The sequence below is a fragment of the Typopeltis vanoorti genome, chromosome 14, assembly GCF_054136105.1.
Source record: "Typopeltis vanoorti isolate ZY-2024b chromosome 14, IOZ_Tvanoo_1.0, whole genome shotgun sequence".
NCBI classification, from domain to species: Eukaryota; Metazoa; Arthropoda; class Arachnida; order Uropygi; family Thelyphonidae; genus Typopeltis; species Typopeltis vanoorti.
This window is the reverse complement of record NC_143562.1, coordinates 61,202,463-61,223,836: the sequence shown is the minus strand read 5'-3', so window position 1 is coordinate 61,223,836 and position 21,374 is coordinate 61,202,463. Positions and strand designations below refer to the sequence as shown.

At 35.7% G+C, this 21,374-nt stretch overlaps 1 long non-coding RNA gene across 2 annotated transcripts in view; it reads left to right on the top strand.

Moving 5' to 3' along the window:
- Positions 1–21,374, top strand: part of LOC150099529 (uncharacterized) — a 135,494-nt gene that overhangs the window by 27,311 nt on the left and 86,809 nt on the right. The window contains exons 1-2 of one of the 2 annotated variants that reach the window (XR_016549363.1): positions 5,530–5,611; positions 16,086–16,279. This is a non-coding gene — a long non-coding RNA (uncharacterized LOC150099529). Of the gene's footprint in view, positions 1–5,529; positions 5,612–16,085; positions 16,280–21,374 lie in introns of those variants that run through there. The other variant, XR_016549364.1, reaches the window with a different exon arrangement.

Below are 21,374 nucleotides of genomic sequence, written 5' to 3'. Positions count from 1 at the left end.
TTCTTCTATTTGCCTATGCATACTATCCCTACCATCTATTCCATCACCTGGTCTATAGCATCACCCAACTGTATATTTTGTTCTACTAGCCTCTATCTCACACCAAACAGCCTCAAATGTGCTCTTTTCTCTATCCTGAAGTTCAACTTCTATACTCCTTGGCTGCAACTCATCAGCTATCATCAATAACACTCCCTCCCCCCGTTTTATTCTCCCTGTCACTCCTGAACACGCAATACCCGTCACATTTAATCCCACTAGCTTTATCATTTTCTGTCAGCCAAGTTTCATTAATACCAACAACTTGTGGTCTGGAAGTGCCAACGAAGGCCATAAATTCCTCCTTCTTGTTCCAATACTCCTGGCATTAGTGTACCAGATAGGTGTGAATTCCAGAAGCCCGTTAGTCCCATCCCTAATTTGATGCCTTATACTAACTATCCCATTCTGATTTGTTGTCCTTCGTACTCGCTCGGGCATATTATACTCATTCATACACTCAACTGCCTCCCTAAAGTCTGCATATCTACTTCCCCTCCTTAATAAATCTAGTTTCCCCGAGTTACATCCACTGCCACTTCATTCATCAATACTTTTTCAAGCCTCCGTACACCAAATCTATTCAAATGTAACCCATCCATCTTATATAAATCCTTTCGCCCATCGAACTCACTCCACACATCCACAAATTCCACACCATTCTCCATGCATAACCTGCACATAAAGTCATTGGCAATTATGGCCCTCCTTCTAAACACTTCACTGTCATACTGCAGAAAATACTCACCATCCTAACCCTCTCACTCTTCTCTTTTGCTACCTCTAGTAATTCCCTCACATCCTCTATCATTTCCATTTTGTTTTCTTTCAAATCATTTGTTCCTGCCATGACTATCATTTCTTTCACCCTCTGTTTTTGCACTCTAATAGAGTCGCTGATGTCCTTAATGTTCGCACCCAGTTGGTACGATTTCGTCAAACTCTCAACTCTCACATCTCTTAATAACGAATCTCTACAGCACTCGCTCCTTCATTTTGTTTACGTTTACGAACATTCTATTATTTTTCGTATCAGACTTTCGCCGTTTATTGGTTGGTACGTTCGGTACACATTTTTGCATACGCTCCAGCTGCTGCTTTGCTCTGTGTATCGCTCCACTCAACCGTGCGATCTCACTACTTGCATCTATCTCACCATTTTCATTATCATTTAAATCATCCATTCGTTCTGTATTTTTATCTTCAATTATACTTTCAACGTCGCTCTCACACCTATCTGGTACTCCCTCTCAATTTCTTATCACATCACTATTTTCTATATTCAGACTTTCTCTAACGATATCACTCTCGCCACCCGAAACACGCTTTAGATCCTCATTCTCCTTACACTTTCTGCACATATTCACTCCACTATCACCATCTAACCAGACTCCAACCGCTCTCCACAAAGCATACATCTCACAGACAGCGCTTTGCATAAACTCTTTTATATCCAAATTCTTAAACAAACATGGCGACCTTGCCGCCATTTTTTTAATCGGTGCAATGTGGACGCTATCGTATCTTAAAAATAATAATTGAAATAACACAGAAAACATACAAAAATCGCACAGACACACTAAGATACGAAAAGCAAACAATACTACGGAACCACCCTCGTACTAAAACAACCAATGGCTATGTTGTAGAAACAATATTATAAGAGTAAAGGGTAACTAGCAAAACAAGGTATCAGGTTTACATAAAGAGTATTTCTCTTTCAGTCTTTAATATTTTTTTTCTCTCTCTCTCTCCTTCTTTGAATCGCTTCAACACACTTCTGTTTTGTGAGATGTATATTGCATTATTGAGGGAAAAAATATGAAATCATAATGAATCGTACGCTGATCATGTACAAAGAATAGCCCAGCAACATCAAAATAAGTTTATAAGCGAAACGTACTGAGTTACGAAACACAGAAGACTTTTCTTTTGATGCATGGTAAAATGTTATCAAGTAACCTAACCCGAAGTAACATCTACTTCGGGTTTTTTATATGATAGATGATTTTAATCGTCTCCGATGTGAGACTACTCTAATTATTGCAAGCTCAAAGGTGAACTTGAAAAAGTATCAAGTTTTGTCTCCGGAATAAGGTTTCAGATTATATTAAAAAACAACTTGATCGGTTTTTAACTTGAGTTAGAATTGCTTCTATTTTAAAATTCATTTTCATTGAATGTTGATTATTTCCATACTAGAAGAAGGTTTTTCTCTTTCCTTACGCTGACTAGGAGATGGCAGTAAAATATGCATTTACAAAAACAAACGAAAAAATAATTTTTCAGTTTTGATTTTGGCCTTTCATTATAGTTCATTAGGTTCGTTATAATGTAATCTATCTAATGACAATCGCAAAAGACTGCTATTACAAAGCATGCTTTATAGGATTATTTGAATTGTTTTATACTTTTATTTGTGAAAAATGACTTTTTATCTGCGTTTTCAAGCATCCTAGTTGAGACAGTAAGCTTCAATAGTTGGTTGGCACTCCTTTGTAGGATTTTCTTTTATAAACATTTAAAATTACACTAAATATAAATGTTCGGTTTGAATAACACGAAAAATTGCACTTCAAAATAAGCGCTGTAAAAGTTTTGGAAATTTAAGTATTAGACTTTGTCCAAGATAGTAATCCTAAAATTACTTACATCACAAATGATATATAAAAACATATCAAATACCAAATGTCTAACGAATAATTTCCCCTGATTTATGATGGCCAGCGAATTGTAATCACAATTTGTTCTGATGCGTAAGCCGATTTTGACCATCTTTAATACAGACGTGCACTTCCTGGCACAGGTTAGCGCACGTGTAGTTATATAACTTCCATTTGAACTCTGTGATGAAATCAATTCGATTAGTGGTCGATATCTGCCGAAGTAATGAAAATTATATAAGATGAGAAGAGCACATCAAGAAAATCAGTATTCATATGAATTATGATTCTTTTACCTTCCTTTGGAACTATTCTTTTCCAAGAAGAAATGCTTGGAAATACATCCCAATGAGTTGTTTTATCAAGAGACATTTTAACATTTTCAATGTGAGAGAGAGAGAGAGAGAGAGAGAGAGAGAAAGCTTAAGCAATGTGACTGACACACTATTGCAATCGATACTGTTTCACTGATTTGAGTGTTGAATATCGGCCTGGTTACCCCAGCCACGGTGTGTGCGCGTCAATTGAGGCTGTGACACAATATTTAACTAGTAGCCGTTTTAATGTTGCAATAAACCGGATCATAGTTTCAGCATTGATTGTTACTGTCTGTGCACAAGCATGAGTAAAAATTTCAAATTAATTTCCAAATGCAAGCGATTTTACTGTCAGAGAGAATAAAAACTGTTTTTTTCCACTTTTTATTGTGTATTTGTTAATTAATTTTATTTCCAAAGTGAAAAATATTCCGTGTATTACACAATCAACACATAAAAAAATTTAATATTTATAAAATTAGAATATTAGAATAGGAAATATCCTAGCGAAGAAGAAATTGTGGCAGTTCGAAGAAACAAAAACTAAACTAAAAGTAGAAATAAATACTGAAAAGGCAAATCATCTCTCTCTCTCTCTCGTAATATATCATATATCGGTTGTAGACCTTTATCGTAATCATGGGAAGACACTTTGCGTGTTTTATGCATGGACAGCAAACACGTCGTCACTATCAACAGTAAAAGCAACTAACAGACGGCGCGAGCTTACTACTCTCCCGATGTTATAACTTTAGCGTATTCGATTTTTAACCTTGGACTAATGTTCTTAGTGGAGTTTTCATTTTTGCAGACTCATTCTAAGATCTGAAGATAGTTTCGGCTTTCTCTATACCGGTACATTCCGTTTTGTTGTATCTAGAGGCAGGAGGGGCCGGGGGGGGGATAGTTTACCTATAAGGGGATAGCAATACTTATTTCCAAAAATAGGCTAGGAGTTTTAAGTTAAATTCATTTCCCCCAAAATAACCGAAATTCTTGGTTATTTTGATTATTCGGTCTTAAGAAATTATTTCTAATACTCTTAAACAACGTATACAAATTAAAAAAAACTATTGATAATGGATTTATTTAAGTCGATCAATCACACATACACGCATTGGGTATTTGACTGCGGTCCACTTAAAATATTCCATGAAAAGAAAATTAAGCTCAAGTTATATTGTAATTTCCGTTTATAGGAATGTGCAATTTTGATTATAATATCGTGCAGTTATGATAAGTGTATGTCCATTTTCCAGGCAGTTTCAATTTGATAATTTTATCTCTTCGGTAATGACGTAAAAGGAGTGTTTTTTTTTCCCTTCCTTTTATCATTTTGTTAAGAGTAGATCCACAGCTTGAATCTTTATACCATTAACTATTTCTTAAATCATTTTTAAAATTTAACTGTCATATTTACTCTTAGAAACCAGATTCCACAAAACAGATTGTCCAATGGTCCAAACTGTATTACTGTCTTTATAGCTGTGTCACCTTTGCTTTAAAGCTGGAACAGCTTGGGAAGAAACAAACGTCGATTCCATTTCTATCTTATTATCTATCTCACGCTATACAGAAAGTTACCATGGAAACATTACGTAATAGCAATACAAATTAACAACAACCCCATCAGTCTTTACGTTTGTTTGCATTCAAATTTAGAAAAGAATATAAATCTTATCTTTTGGAGCAGGGGGGTGTCAAACTAGCGGGCCGCGTGCGGGCCCCAAAGCAATTTCGTGCGGCCCCCAACTCCTCAAGGAAAGATTTTAAAAAATGATGATTGCTTTTTATAATAAAACAGAAATACCGTATTTACTCGAATATAACTCGCCCTCGCATATGACTCACACCCCTGTACCCATTTTACTTTATGAAAAAAGAAATTAAAAAGTTTTGCATATACTGTGCATCGCACACGAAAATAAAGTTTAACCACTTTCACGTAGGAACAATAACTCGCTCCCCGCGGTAAACAACATGCCTTCCCCAACTGCAATTAGAGACAACTGGTATAAAAACTGCACTAACTAATGAATCACATGTCCCCTCCCACATTAACCATTCTGTTTAGACTTAAGCAAAACCATATGTTTCACCGGCAAACACAGTATCTAACATCTATTGTTTTTAGTTAGATGCGTGTGAGTGCCCCACTAACTCAAACATAAAGCTGCAATGAAATTCGTAAACGTGTTAAAACTAAGACATATAGAGTGAATGTTGTTAAGACAGTTTCAGATATTATGGAATTTGGTTGAAGAGAATTAGCGTTTCAGCTCAAAAATGTCGGCTTGACTTTGTGTTTTGGTAACGCGATCTTTTGCTAATACCGCACCAATCATATCCACATCTTCATAGCTGTTCTATCTCTATTGGCCTACCATTGCTGCCTATTTCACGTTCTGCTTTCACTTCTCAGACATTCCTGAAGGGTGTTCATTACGTATCTAAAATCTTGTAAATTACTTGTAATTTTTACTTGGAATAATGGGAAAGAAGATGACGCTATTTGGATAGATGACTTTGACAATGCACACAAGGAAACCACTCTCGAGGCCGGAAGTAGCTATAACGAAGAGGAGATTCTTGGTAAGTCATCCCCATTTTCATTTTTTTTTCCCCCTGAAAACTTTAGTTTCTAAAAATTCCCGCATATATCTCACACCATGATTTTTTAGCTTTAATTTTGGTGGAAAAAAAGTGCTAGTTATATTCGAGTAAATACGGTATCGATTTATTCGTTTTCATACGACATTTATAGTTACAATAATGGATGCAACGACCTGCTATAATATAATTGCAGTAATAAAAATTTATATCGCAATTTCAATATTAGATCGATCCTAATCAATCGTAAACTATATTTATGCTTTCATTGTTAATTTACAGCACGCTGCTGGTAGCGTACTGAAAAAGTTGAATTTTATTGGCTACCAGCTGTTCACGTGACCCGCAGCATACGCACTCATGGGAATTCAGCTATGAGTTTATAATTGCCTGCTACAGTCAATCAGTGATCTTTGAAGTCAGTGCGCCGAACACGATTCAACGACAACTTAGCAGTGAGGGAATCCCTTTTCTTATTATTTTTTATTTTTATTTGCAATAGTATCGTGCACTGGTCTACAGTTTTGTGCGGTTTCATTCAAACATTTTTATAAAAATTGTTAATAATATTAATACTATATTTATTCACCGAGGCAATGTCGCTTTCCAAGCCAACAAGAAAAAGAAAAATTGCTGACGAGAGGAGAAAATTTCAAGAAAAATGGGAATTAAATTACTTCTGCACTGAAACAAAGAACAAAATTGTGTGCATTATTTGTAACGAAACAATTAGTGTTGCCAAAGAATATAATATAAAAAGGCACTACGATAAAATTCACAAAAAAAAATCATAATTCACGCTTTGAGGGTAAACTGAGAGAAGAAAAATTAAGAAGTATGAAGAATTCACTTCAAAGTCAACAACAAGTATTTTCAAAAATTATGAAAGATAATGAATCAGCAGTGAGCGCCAGTTATGAAATCAGCTATTTATTCGCGAAACATCCCAAACCTTTTAGTGACGGTTCCTTGGTTAAAGAATGTATGATAAAAGCAGCCGTAAACGTATGTCCCAAACATGTGCAAGTATTTCACGATATTTCTTTGTCCAAAAATACTGTGATCGAAAGAATAACCGAAAGTGCACACAATCTGCGTGACCAGTTGCAAGAAATATCCTCAAACGTACAGTGCTTTTCAATTGCACTTGACGAAAGTTTCGATATTCACGACGTGGCTCAAGTTGCTTTGTTTCTTCGGGCTTGCGACGACAATATGAATATTACTAAAGAGTTCTTGGAAATGATTCCCATTCATGGAACCACTACAGGGGAAGACATTTTTGACGCCGTGTGGGATATTTTTGAAAAATATCAACTTCCTCTGAACAGGCTCGTAGCAGTGACAATCGATGGTGCTCCAGAAGAAATAAAGGTTTTGTGTCAAGACTTGCAGCAAAGTTAAAGGAAATGTATCCAGACATTCCAAAACTGCAATCTTTCCACTACATCATTCACCAGCAGGTCCTGTGCTCCAAAAGGTTGGAAATGAGCAGCGTACTTAAGCCTGTGACAAATACCGTGAACTTCATCCGATCCAGAGGCCTCAATCACCGCCAGTTTGCACAATTTCTAAAAGACTTGGAGAGTGAATTTGAAAGGCTACCTTATTACACAAAAATTCGTTGGTTATCTTGTCATAAGGTTCTAAAAAGCTTTTTTTTTTTTTTTACTTTTAGAGGAGATCAAATTGTTCCTAGAAATGAAAAATCATGATGTTGCATTTCTTAATGATCAGACATAAGTACAAGATCTGATATTCTTAGTTGATATTACGGGACATTTGAATGATTTAAATGTCAAACTTCAGGGGAAAGATCAGTTAATAACACACAGGTATGATGCACTGGCAAGTTTTAGATGTAAGTTAGTTTTGTTTCAAAATCATTTAAAAGATATATTCTAAATTACTTTCCTACGTGTGAACAGTTGAACAATAAGAATCAAAGTTTTACGTTTTCTCAATATTGTCCCAAACTAGAAAAGATAAAAGAAGAATTTGATAGGCGATTTAAAGATTTCAAGGAGCAAGAAGAAGTTTTTTCGCTTTTTACGGATCCTTTTTCCTTTAATTTCGAAAACGTTCCTATTTGTATTCAAATGGAACTTATTGATTTCCAAAATGATTCCATTCTAAAAGCGAAATACCAAGAAGTTGGTCTACCAAAAATATACAGTTATTTAAGTCAAAAATATCCGGAAATAAAAACGTTTGCAGCAAATATTCAATGTTATTTTGGAAGCCCCTATTTATGTGAACAATTATTCTCATGTATGAAAGGTAACAAAACAGCCCTCAGATCAAGATTAACCGATGTCAACCTTTCTGCCATAATGAAGGTCGTATGCTCACAATCTTTGAGTCCAAATTTTGACAGGCTGGTTAATAATAAACGTTGTCAAGTGTCGGGAAAAATACTGAAATTAAATTATTAGAATTATATTATGCAAGTATATATATATATATATTTTTTTTTTTTTTAACCCGAAAATATTGCAATTTTTCCCCAAAATATTTTCAGTAACATTTAAAAATTCCTTTAAAAATTCAAAATATAGGCTCCCCCCCCACCCAGCCAAAAAAAATATAGAAGTATTTTATTTCAACGCAAACACAAAAAATTTCAAACTAACAGGACGCTCTGTAAATTTTTGTGATGGTTATTAATGAGAGTTTATATTTTTTTTAGAATATATAAATATTTGATTTATTTAAATAAAATTTAATTTCATTTTAATTTGGATTAAATGCTATCTATTCTAAATATTAATATAATAAAAATATTCTTTATATTATATTTTTTGAATTGTCATAATCATTATACTATTATTTTATGTCTTATAATGCTTAGAATAAATAAAATTTTTGTTATTAATTTTCCAATTTATTTATACTCATTTTTTCACTTCCCTTCGATTCTAATTAGTGCAGGTTTTTTTAGTCGAAAATTTTTTGCGGCTCATTTGAGATACACTTTTATAGCAAATGGCCCGCGGTCCAATTTGAGTTTGACACTCCTGTTTTAGAGACTTTCGTGAATTAAGTTCTGTTTTATTTTACATTTTATTTGTTACCGTTTCACTTTATCCTTCTTTTTGATTTCTTTCTCCAAAGATATATAATAACTCGAAACGAATGTATTAAGTGTAGCCAAAAATCATAATAACAGGATTTATTTGAAATGAATATGACTGTTCTTTATAGATTACGTTGAGGCAATTATGGCCTGAGGCGAGTATATATATCATCTGTTATTTATGTGTATTTTCGAGCTAATTTGTTTTTTATGGGAAGTGAGGAAATGGACATAAGATGAACTTCACTCATCTTATGTCCTATCTCACGAGACGCTTGTCTCACAGATTTTCTTGAACTTCAACGAAACATTTCAATCAACCTTTCTTCTGTTGCGGGTCTCGTAGCTTTTCGTGGTCTTCCTGAACGTTGCTTATGGACATTTTGAACAGTTCCATCTTCTTCACATTTATCTCTAATTCGAGTAATAGCTAATCTTGTATGTAGATCTCGTTGAAATTTTCTTCTAAACTGTCTTTGCACTTCCACTACGTTTTCATACTTCCAGTAGCATTTTAGAATACATTTTCTTTCCTCAAAGCTTAGTCTGGTTTCAGCCATTATTTCAAATTCGTTAAACCTTCAAAATAACGAAAATTAAGTGAGTTATCACTTAATTTTCGTCGCTGTTGAAGTGTGTATACATTTTGTTGAGACACCCTGTATTATTAATGTCTATTAAGTAGCATTGCAGAAGATGATCCATGGTTTGTGTTTCACCACATGAGCAGCTGTCATTGTCTGTGTAGCCCCATCTGGCCATATTCTGCTTTGATCTGCCCATTCTGGAACGAAGTCTATTCATCTTTGCCAGTCAAGATGTAAGCCGGAAGGAAGAGATTCGTTTAAGTTCAGAGATTGTTCTGGAGATTGTTCTAGCCACATTATTGGCCTTGTAGTTTTTATGGAATCAACCAACGGTTCCACTGAGTGAATAAACCTTTTCCTTGATCTTAGCCTCTTATTTACTGCAACATGTCCATACAAAGGATGCCGTTCATCATTTAGTCGTTGTTTCCACTCATATCTATTCTGTGTAGTCCTTCTGATGTGAGGAGGTGTAATACCAGACAGTGAGTATAGATGGTCAATTTTTGTAGGGTTATGGCAGCCGGTAATGTGCCGACATGTTTCATTAAGAATCTTATCAATAATTTTGACATGTGATGATCTTTCCCAAACAGGGCTAGCATACTCGGCTGTCGAAAAACAGAGTACCAGTGTAGAGGTGTGCAGTACTTGTGGACTTGCACCCCACCGAGATGATTGTTAATCGGCGCTGAATATTATTACGTGTTTGAGTTTTAGCTTCTGTCTTCTCTATGTGACGCTTATAATTTAAGGTCCTATCTAGCGTAACACCTAGGTAAGTTGGATTTGGATAATTGACCAGTTTCACACCATTCCATTCTATATTCAACTCTCTCCTTGCCTCCCTATTGAGATGGAAAAGACACATTTGGGTTTTACTGGGATTTGGTTTCAGTTGGTTTTCCTTATAGTAAACTGTAAGGGTTTCTAGCTCTTGCGTGAGCTGCTTCTCAATGTCATCAAAGGATTTTGCTTGATAAGCTATTGCCCGGTCATCTGCATATAAGAAGGTTCTTGAACGTGGGTATATAGGTTGGTCATTATATATATATATATATATTGAAGAGGAGGGGAGATAGCCGCGACCTAAACATCTCCACTAACCGATAGTTGTTTGTCATGCTGTAAATTTTGACTATAAGCTTTCTAAGATTTAATGTGTCATATGCTGCCATCAAATCTATAAATACAGCTCCTGTTGCTAACCCCCTTTCAAGCCGTCCTCAATAAACTGTGTTAAATTTAATACTTGTCCAGTGATTGATCTTCCTGGTCTAAATCCTGCCTGTTCTTTTATCAGCACTTTCTCTATTTCTGGACTTAGTCTGTTCAAGATTAACCTCTCATACAGCTTCAGTGTTGTGCATAGGAGAGGTATAGGCCTGTAGCCGTTTGGATTCTCAAATTTCAGGATATGTATTACTTTTGTTTGCCTCCATATGCTGGGTATTTTAGCAAATTTCCAACAAAAGTTGAAAAATTCTAACAAGTACTCTGTTGCCTTTTCTTCCTGATTCCTTAGTATCTCGTTTCTGATATCATCTAAACCGGCAGCTTTTCCTGGTTTTAAGGCTTTTGGGGCATTTTCTAGTTCCTATTTAGTAAACGGTGCTTCGAAGAGATTATTTTCTGAATCCCTAACTTTTTTAATATAATCTTTAGGTGTTATTACTTCGGTACTTGGTTTACCATTCATAGATAACGTTTCAGACAGTGCTTGTATATAAGTCATTTTTCCCCTTTAAAACTATTTCAGCTCTTCTTTACTAGATTTTGAAATATCACTTTGTTTTCAACAAATTTTCACATTCTTCGAAAAATTGTTACATTTTTATAAAATGATTTTGAAAACAAGCTACTTGGCGTATAGTAAGATAAATAAACTTTTCTTAACTTGCTATCCTTTGCTGATTGAAAAGAAATAAAAAAACAACATCAAAAAAATAGCAACATTAATTATTTTATGTTACAGTAAATTAATACTTGTCCAGTGCATGATCTTCCTGGTCTAAATCCTCATAGCAAATCCTTCCAAAGAGGAAAAATTTTATCTTTAAAATCTCCAAGTAAAGTTTTAGTCACGAGTTAGACTAGATTGACTCACATATGTTTATATTACAACGGGAGACGAGCCAGCAGCCTATTGGCTGCAGAATGAACATTAAGGTAACCCTAATTTCTGTTTGCATTCGCAGAGGTTCTTAGTTATGTAGTGTTCTTAAAAGAAACTTTCTAGTGGCAAAAGAGAAAGTCGTGTTGACATGTCGGCCCGGCGTCATTATGGCGGTATTCAGTAACTTGTACTTGTCATTATTAATAGCAATATCGTATATTTCATTGATGATTCTTTTTCTTGCGGACATTTTCAGATATTGATATCTTTGTTCCACATTCATTCGTGTTTCTCGACATCTGGGTATCTATCGAACTGAAAACCGTACAGGATCTGAAGGGACCATTTGTGAATAATTCTATTGCAAACGTACTCGCAGATAGACTCATCCAGAGTGTTTTAAATGTGAACTTCATCTCGAAAATGGTCTTGTTACTGATGATATCATAACATAGCTAAGGAGTGGATCGATTTTAAACCACGCAATTCATCTAGTAGTCCAAGATTGCCAGAGATCAAATGCAAATAAACATCTTGTTTTACGTCCCTGTCGTCGATTCTATTAAGGCTCCGGTCATCTCTATTGTCAGAAAACTATCCTAGCTAATTTGGAATTAATATAATATTTTTTAGATCATTCCGAAATATGGAAAGTACAGAAATCGTCATACCAGTTTCCAAAATAACGCAGAAACCATATGTAAAATTAGCTGAAGAATCGATCATGCATTCACCTCTCACCAGTTTTTTATTATTATTTTTATTTTTTTTTTATGGAGAATGTCCAGTCTTCCTCCGACTCTCCCTTAAAATTTGATTGAAATATATTGATTCGCATAACAATTAGCGAATCTGGTTCGTCTTAAAAACTCCCAAATTATCAAGTAACCTCACATCGCTATTGCAGCGAGAAGTCCTGAATCATGGCAGCCTACTAGCAGTACCCTGTACTATGGCATAGGGTAACTGTAAAATGGTCAGTTCTGCCAATGTAAAATGGCAGAACCGACCATGAAATCATCAGATCTGCCAATACAGATTCATTATGTAAGGTAACAATATCCCTTTTATCCTGTGGAAACAGAATATTGAGATAGTTCCAGAAAAGATTTATCTCTAGATAAATCTGTTGGAATCCGAAGAAAGAACATCAAGATGTATATACCCTACATCTTGTTCATTTTTTTTCTTTAATGAAGTAAAAATATAGCAGTATATCTTAAATAGTTGATGAATATACAGGATGGCCATAAAATAACTTTCCCTCTTTGGAGTGATTTGTAGCTAAAACAGATAAACGGAATGAGGCCAAATTTTATATTGAGACTTTTGAAGGCATGGGGAGATGATTTCCGCGAAAAAAAAAAAAGATTTAGTACCAAAAGTCGCCGATAGGGGAAATTTTGGCGTTGGCGGAGCCGAAAACAAGCGGATAATTACATTAAAGGCAGATAAAATGGAATAATAACATTTCGACGGTGTAAGCGACAGCCGCGTCACTCATTCCAGCTGGATATGTGGCGCGTTAGAATGATAATAAGAATAAGAATAATTAAACTAAAACAACAACTTACGAGAGACACAAATTAATGTAGTGATTGAACTCACATGAAATAATGTTTTATTCATCAGAATCAGGATCCCCTGAACCACATACACGATTTTCAATGTGCTGACCTTTCTGGTGTACAACAAATTGCATCCGGTGTGCGACATCCTCTACAGCTGAGCATAAGGAGTCGGATTGGATGTTCATAGCAGCCCGTTTTATGTTCTCTTTCAAGACATGCAAGTTGGGAACGCCACCAATGCTACGGCATTGCACTGTTTAAGGTAAAACAAGTAAACAAGTGAAGCTGCGATATTTGTAAAAAACATATATCGCAGAAACTACTTTGTGAGAGAGTGAGCAAAGCACGACGTCTTTCTAAAGTTATTCCAGGAAAAGGTTATGAAGAAAGATCAAGTAAAAAGTATCCTGAGAAGAAAAAATCTGTTTTTGTGCAGAGATTTGTGTGTTGTCAAAAGTATTAGAAGAAGAAATTTTATTGTTGTTGTAATAAATGGCAGTTTGATAGCACTGAAACAAGGTTAGACCCCCCCCCCCGTTGAAGAATGGTTTGGAGATCAAGATTTAGGGGTTGCAGTAGTTAATATTCTGAAAGTTTTTGTTGATTTCTGGATGGAAACGTTTGTCAGTACTGTCATCATAAAAATGATAGATTGGATTTACAGTCAGCCGGATAGATTGTTAATATATCGGAGCGGAAAAAGCACGTGACAAAACAAAGACACTTGTGTAAACCCAGAATTGCTTTCAGAATTTTAGGATAAAAATCCATCTACCATCAGCGAAATATGCATCCAGGGAGAAAACTGATAACTCGAGTAAAGAAGTCAGAAGAGACATCGGCACTTAGTATATTTCCCTTTTGTGCAAAACATGATCACAGAGCTTAGAGATATCAGGAGCAACCACCAACTACCTGATACTGCTTTCAAGCCTCCAGTGAACACTTTGTTCACTGGAGGCTTGAAAGCAGTATCAGGTTGAAAGTAGTTGCATTGGAAGATGAAACTAATCTATCATCTCGCGGAGCCTAGCACCACAGAGGCTTGAGAATTTGTCTTTGCTCTGAAGGGTGAAAGCCCAACAACGTGATATTTGCTTCTGTTAGTTTTTTCCTAGCTAGTTTATTCCGATCTGATTGTTTCATGCTTTTCGGATAGGAAGAATATATATATACGGAGCTTCTGAACAGAGTCTTAAAAGTGTAGGCAGTTGGTTGCTGCAGATCTACTAGGCTTACTGAAGTTCGATCACCCCCCCCCATCCCCACGCGCACACACTGCATTGTGGTGCACTGAAAAAATCCATTAGTGATTTCTTCTTCTGATATTTCGTCCAAAACACTGAAAATGTGCATCTATCTTGACTAACCCAACTAGAATGTATACAGCTCCCTTTAAGTCTCTAACAGCTTTTATTTTACGTATTATTTCTGGGAAAATTCCCGGCTTCTATTTTTATGACAATCTTATAAAGTTAAAAACCTATTGAATATTGCACTGTGGATGTTTTAATGATTTTCAATATAAGTGACTTGAGAAAGCTACTTTAGACCACCAGTGAATAGGGGTGGTCTCACACTGGACGATGAAAATAATCTAAAGACTTTAGGAGATACCTAAGATATAGTGCGATTTAAACCCCCGACCACTCTTTTTCTATTCTACTCACCCAACTGTCGCGACATGATTTCAGATTTAAACTGTATTCTTAATAAAATTACGATGCAAATATTAGCAGGTGCTTTTCATTTATTTCAAAATTGGAATACCATGAGCAGACATGGTAAGAATAAAATAAAATAACGGAAAACTCACTCGGAAAATCATGCTCATTTGTAAAATTTTCGCCTTTGTTTCGCAAGTATCTTCAGTACATAAATGGAACAGCAATTAAGCAATAACAGAAACGGTCAGTATTTTCCTAACTTAAAAAAATGTAATTATATATAAAGTTAGGAAAAACTTGCAGACAATCATATAAGAAGAAAGACGAAGACAATTAAATAGCCTTTTTTGATCTATTAATTCTTCGCCAACCGAATGGCAGCCTGCAAGTTTTAGTTTTTCGAAAGAAGACTCGCACAGGCCGCTATATATTCATGCAGAATCACACCGTCATCCTAGTTAAAAATCCGGGACTTTTTTTTATGTTTCTCTCACACACGAAAGGTTATTTGCAAACCTAATAGTACATTTTTGTTCAGTGAGTAGGCTAAGGAATATTTTAAGTATCTTAAAAATACCTCTTTTGTCTTAGAATAAGGTTTGTGAATTATCTAATTCTTAGGCCTGTCTACCACGATATTTAAATAATGCAGTAGTAAATGTAATATCAGTGAAGCTTATCTATCACTGTCAATATCACTATCAAGCAACGATTCAATTTCATAACCAATACGGAATTTCCCAGAAATAATACCTATAACCAATACGTTTTCACAATGAATTCTAATGAGCACTAAATTGCCATAAATGGCTTTACATTATTAGCATTATGATATTAATGTAAATAAACAAAGAGTAGCTTGATTATGACGTAATAATAATAAAAGCATATTCATCGATATCTGAGCTCAAAAGCTATCAATGATTTAATAAGGCACATTAAAACTCTAACAAGTTTTTAATTAGTTCAAATTACCATGTGGTCTCTAACCAGATATGCAAAATTGGTATTGCGGATCATATTTTTGCTCTACGGTTTGCTTCTTTACAAAACCAGTACCCGTGTTCCCGCTAGTTGGAATTTACTACTTTCTGAAGAAAATGACATAAATTGTCTGCTTATAAATTTGCTCACATATATCGCTGTTAAAGCTTCCATCACAATTTTGTGTCTTCTTCTTGTAAGACATTTCACAACCTGGCGCAGAAAACCTGGCAGACCGAAGAAAAGAAGCATAAGTTTTAAAATCCTAGCTTTTCTGATTCATGTAAGTATTTTGAGGTCACGTGATGCTTACTTTTTTTCAGTCTTACGAAATTTCTAAAATAATTATAGTACTAAAACTGTTTTCACTACTGCAGAATACACTCCACATAGTTATTACTGACAATATTACGTAGTTCGCTTGGTTTTGGCAATTTTTTTTTCTCTTTTTGTAGATCGCGAAGTATGCTTTGACGTATTTTTTAGCAATACAGTACCTATGGACTCTGATCCTGCATGTCACATATGGAATTTCAGGCAAATACTATTCGTTTACTACCTCAGGTCTTGCGGTATTGATGTTTGTTCTCTACAGGCATGTCTCCACAACTTCCCATAAAAGAAACGATGGTGAGAGAAAACAAAACGAGTGAGTAGCCTGTTTTGTATTTGAGTTTTAACATTATTGAATCATGAGTAGCTTTAATATATAATTTTAAGGCACGCTGACCAAGATTCAGTGTAAAACTGATTTTGTTACTTACGTGCGGGGGGGGGGGAAGTGTCTGGAAAGTTTTGATAAACACCTAGAACAAAATTTAATTAATTTTACGTTATCTTATATATCCTAAAATAAAAAGAACAAATTACAATTTGATGAAACATAGGGGGTTAAAGGGTTTTAAGATATGTTCTTTCTTATGATCTTTAGAATGATTACAGTATTTCATTTTATATCTTGAAATTCTAATTTTTCATCTTGGTAATGTTTAGCTGAATGCTGCGTATAGAATTTTGTGCCTTTATTATTATGCTTCCAAATAATTGTCTGTTTATGTAATACAGGTATAGTCATGGAATTATACGTATTCAGAGTCCGAAAAATGCTTTGGTGATCCGGATGATAATGTTAATATGATGAGCATTTTTTTTTAAAAACGAGATACACTTTCTTTCCTAGCATAATTATACAGTTACTGTCACGATGACGAAAAAGAAGTTATTGTGAAAGGAGAACTTCATAGCTTTGAGCGCTTGTGGAATTAAAAACTATACCATTAATTCCGAAGAAGCGATAAGTAATTACTGCTGAGCAAATATCTACAGGTCAGATGGAGTTAAATGGTTCAGTCAGATTAATGCCGTTTCTTGAGTCTGACTCTTGGTAGCTTGTACGTCACATCCGAATAGATTTTATCCAACTTGAGGCATTCGTTCTTATTTATGTTGCGTCACTTGGTTGCTTCCTATAACCTCCTCTCATGACAAGATTTAGTATTCTGTATGGTTTTAAGCTGATTCAGTCATTACAATGAAAAGTTTGGAGGATGTGACCAGATAATTGATTTATTATTAATAAATTTATCATAGTTTGATTTTTTATATTGTAGACATTTTATGTATTTTTAAAATTTTCGTGTCTCTAGTTGACCTAGTGGATAGTCTGTTCTCCAAGTTGCATGTCTGAGAATGAGAATGTCTTTAAGTGACAGATAGCTTTCATCGCCACTGTAAAACACCACCAGCACCACCCTGCTTACTGCAGGCTTGGAAAAGTAGTTTCCAAAGGAGAATTCCCTGATTGTCCAATCCTCTGTGCTGGTATGCTCAGTTTTGCAGTTTTTCTTCTGGACGAGGGTGTCTCTCTTTAAGAAAAGAATCGGATAGCTGTCATCCGGTTTCTTTGGACAAAGTAAGTTGTAGGGTGATACAATTTGGTTTTTATAAAAATCAGATATAAAATCAGATCAGATATAAAAATAATCCAGCATCCTGGATTATTTTTATATCTGATCCACAAGACCTACAGCACATTAGTTCCGTGTGTGGGCAAGAGGAATAGAAGAACAGAAGAATCTGTTCACATTTTTCTAGAACAGCTGGAGGTTGTAATCTTTCGGGAAGGCAGAGCTGGGAAGATGGTTCGAAAGACAGAAGTAGATGGGATGAAGGAGGAAGCAGTGTCGTTGTTTCCGTGAGTTTCAAGGTGGACTGCAGAAGAGTGTTGGTTAGCAGTGGCTCTTGTTTTAATGATTTTGAAAGAGAGTGGAGGAATAATAGTGGCCAATTCAGCAGAGCATTTCCATGAAAGTATCTGTAGAAGAGGCACAAGGCATGAAACTGAACTCTGTGAGAGAGGAATTGAAGCGCGTATGTGAGAGAGGGTTCATCAATTAGCGAGATTGCCCTCTTTTGGATAGACTCGAGCAGTCTTAGAAAGGATTTTGGTGCTTTATCCCAAATATGGGGAGGAATATTCCATGGCTGGGCAAATTTAGTCTTTGTATACAGTTAGTAGGTGTGAAGTAGTGTCTTATGCGAAAACGTACACCAAGTTTATTGGCGGATGCAGAAGCTATAGTTGAAATATGGTTGCGGTAGGAAATATAAGAGGTACAAGCTAGTCCAAGAAGAAAAATCTGATCGTGTTTGGATATCTCAGTATTACTGATGGTAAGGGGAAAATGTGAGCTTTTTCTTGCGAGTGGTCAGATAGAACCGAGTTTTGGTGGCATTGAAGTCCACAAGCTTGTCGTTGCCCTACTGGGATATAGCTAGGAAATCTGAGTTCACTGGTCATGGTAGATGTTGAGGATTCTGATACTTGACCACCACAAGATTTATCGAATGAAAAGGAGGAATGGAGCGTATACTGTCATCAGCAAAGCTATGGATAGGATCGCAGGTCTGAGAGAGAGAGGGAGAGAGCAGATGATTTATATACAAGAAGAGAGTGAGTGAAAAAACAGAACACTGGGACCGTCCATCATGACATGTAGTGAGCGACCAGTGAGAAAGTTGGCGATCTAGTTGCAGAGTGAGGAAGGCAGACAGTAGGATGACAGTTTGTTATAGTAAGCCCCTGTGTAAAACCCAATTAAATGCCTTTGCAATGTCTAGGGCAGCCACGTGAGTTTCTCCAAAATTCTCAATGGCTTGAGTCCAGAGGTGGGTGGTGAAGGCAAGAAGATCAGCTGTAGATGGCGAGTAGCCAAATCCATACTGCTGGTCACTGGTATGATTTTAGGGTGGTCCAAGAGTTGGTTGTTAATGGCATTCTCCATAATTTTAGAGAGAACAGAAGTGAGAGCAATTGAATAATTGCTCTCACTTTCGTTGGTTGACTTTTATTACTGGACTGATGGACTGGATATGGACTTGCTTCCATATTGCAGGGTAGCTGAATAGGATAGATTGAAGAGGCAATACAAGATAGGCGTTAGCTCTGGAACGCAATTTTTAATACAATAGGTGGGATACCATCAGGACTTCAATAACCTGAACACAAACAAGATGTCTTATTTGTGTTCAGGTTATTGAGGATTCTTAGGATTTCTTTTTGTCGGAAGACAATGTAGTAACATGAAGGGAGCCGTTCCTGGTAGTGTGGAGGGAACTTTTCCCAGTTCATCAATCTAGGAATTTGAAGAGAAGAGTGATGCCAGTAAGTTGACCTTGTGCTTAGCTGAGATAACTACAGTACATCCGGTTGAGATAGTGGTGGAAACCTGGATGGGCAGAAGTTGCATCCAAGGGACCAGAAGGAGCGGCTGCCATTTGGGCAGGATGCGAATTTGCAGCATTTGGCCGCCCTTTCAAAAGTCTGACTTGAACTTGATGATGATTCTTTTACAATGGCTGTGATCTGCAGTGTAGTCAGGATGAACAGCTGAGGTTTTGGTCTTGAGACATTAGTGGTAAGCAGAGGGTTTTTCTTTTCTTTTACAGCATTGGCACAGTTTTTTGAGAACTAATGCTTGGATTCTTTCTGGTAGGAGTCCACAGTTGTCCATCCATAACTGAAACATGCTCAGTTTCCATTGAAGGGAAACTGAGCATGTTTCTGTTTTTCGTATAAGCCACACACTACCATGAGTTCTAATTTCGTGGCGAAGAGCTTGCAATGATCTGCAGTAGATGGAAATTTATGGAGCTACAAATCAGATGAACATGTTTGGACTTGGATATGTTACGAGTATCATATGTCCGGAAGAATGAACATCTGACGTTGTGGACAATTCTGGTTAGGCTCATACATTGGTTGTTCATAATAGTATTTTACTGTTGCAACGTAGAATATATATTAATTATAAAACTTTAATTAATGCTTTCGATATTTCGGCAAAGTCAAGTCACCATTATCAAGGAACAAAGGAACAATGTACAGAATATATTCACGCAGGTACTGCATGAACATATATATATATATATATTTTTTTTTTTTTTACCTTATAACATCCTTTAAACAGACTACATCTGTTTTTATATGCACTTGCAGTCTTATAAGTTGGGGTTATTTTAGAATTATAACTGAAACAACTAAGGCTGTGAGGTCTTATTTGCTTCAGTTATAATTCTTACCCTCCATAATTGTTTACAGGAGAGTCTTCGGATCCCGTCTAGGTCACAAGACCCAAATCAAAGCTTTTCATTTGAAGGTGAGTTAGCTGAGTTCGTATTGGGGGGGGGAGATATCCCCTTCCGGTAACTCCAGTTTTTCATCCCGCAAACCGATCAGGAGAATACACGCAATTTACACATGAGAATATATATTTGGACATAAGACTAATCACCTTCTTCTAAAAAATATGTTTATGAAATCCAATCTTGGCAGGTCGTGGGCCTACATGGCTTGTAAGTACAACGGATTATTATTATTATGAATTGCTTACAGTCTGTAATTACTTTCGAGTTTCTGTGAGGCAAATGCTGTGCCCTCCACATGAAGTGCATTTGTCTCACAGAAACTCGAAAGTATTTACAGACTGTAAGCAATTAATAATAATAATACTAATTCGTTGTACTTACAAGCCATGTAGGTCCATGTAACCTCGTCAATTTGGCATCTTCCTTTCATTAATGTTCTTCTTATTCCAGTTCCTTTAGCGCCTACTACAGTAATAGTATTAATCGCACGTTGTCATTTGATCTTTTAATGTTCCCAAAGAGAACATTAAAAGTGATTATTTCATATGAATATAACTGCCATAAACATGGGAAATATTTCATATAAAGATAAATAAAAATGCAAGATAATATATAAAATTAATAAAAACAAGAAAAAATCCTTAGGTTAGCCATGGTATTAATGCACCTCAGGTTTACGCACTTGAGTAGGTGGGAGTTACATCAAACAGTCAACATAACGACGAAGTTGCTTAAAATTATTAGTTAACTAGATATCCATTTAAAATTCCGTGTAAAATTCTGTTTAAATTCTTATAAATTAAAACATCCTTAGTCGTCATAGTTTTGCTGATGGGAATTGTATGATTATAAGATTGGAAATGGAAGTTATCTGTTTGGTACTCGAACAAGAAAAGCCGCTTTTTTTTTTTTAATCGTCCAGAAGTCGTAGACCTCCTCTTCTCTTATCCGCATCTGAAAAGAGTCTAAAATTTCCTGCTGCCGTATCTTGGTTTTATAAATATTTCAGTTTCCGTGTTGCATGCTTATCCATTCTCTCTATTGCTAGTGATGTTTTGACTTAAATACAAGGAAATTAGTTTTCCTGAAATACGGAT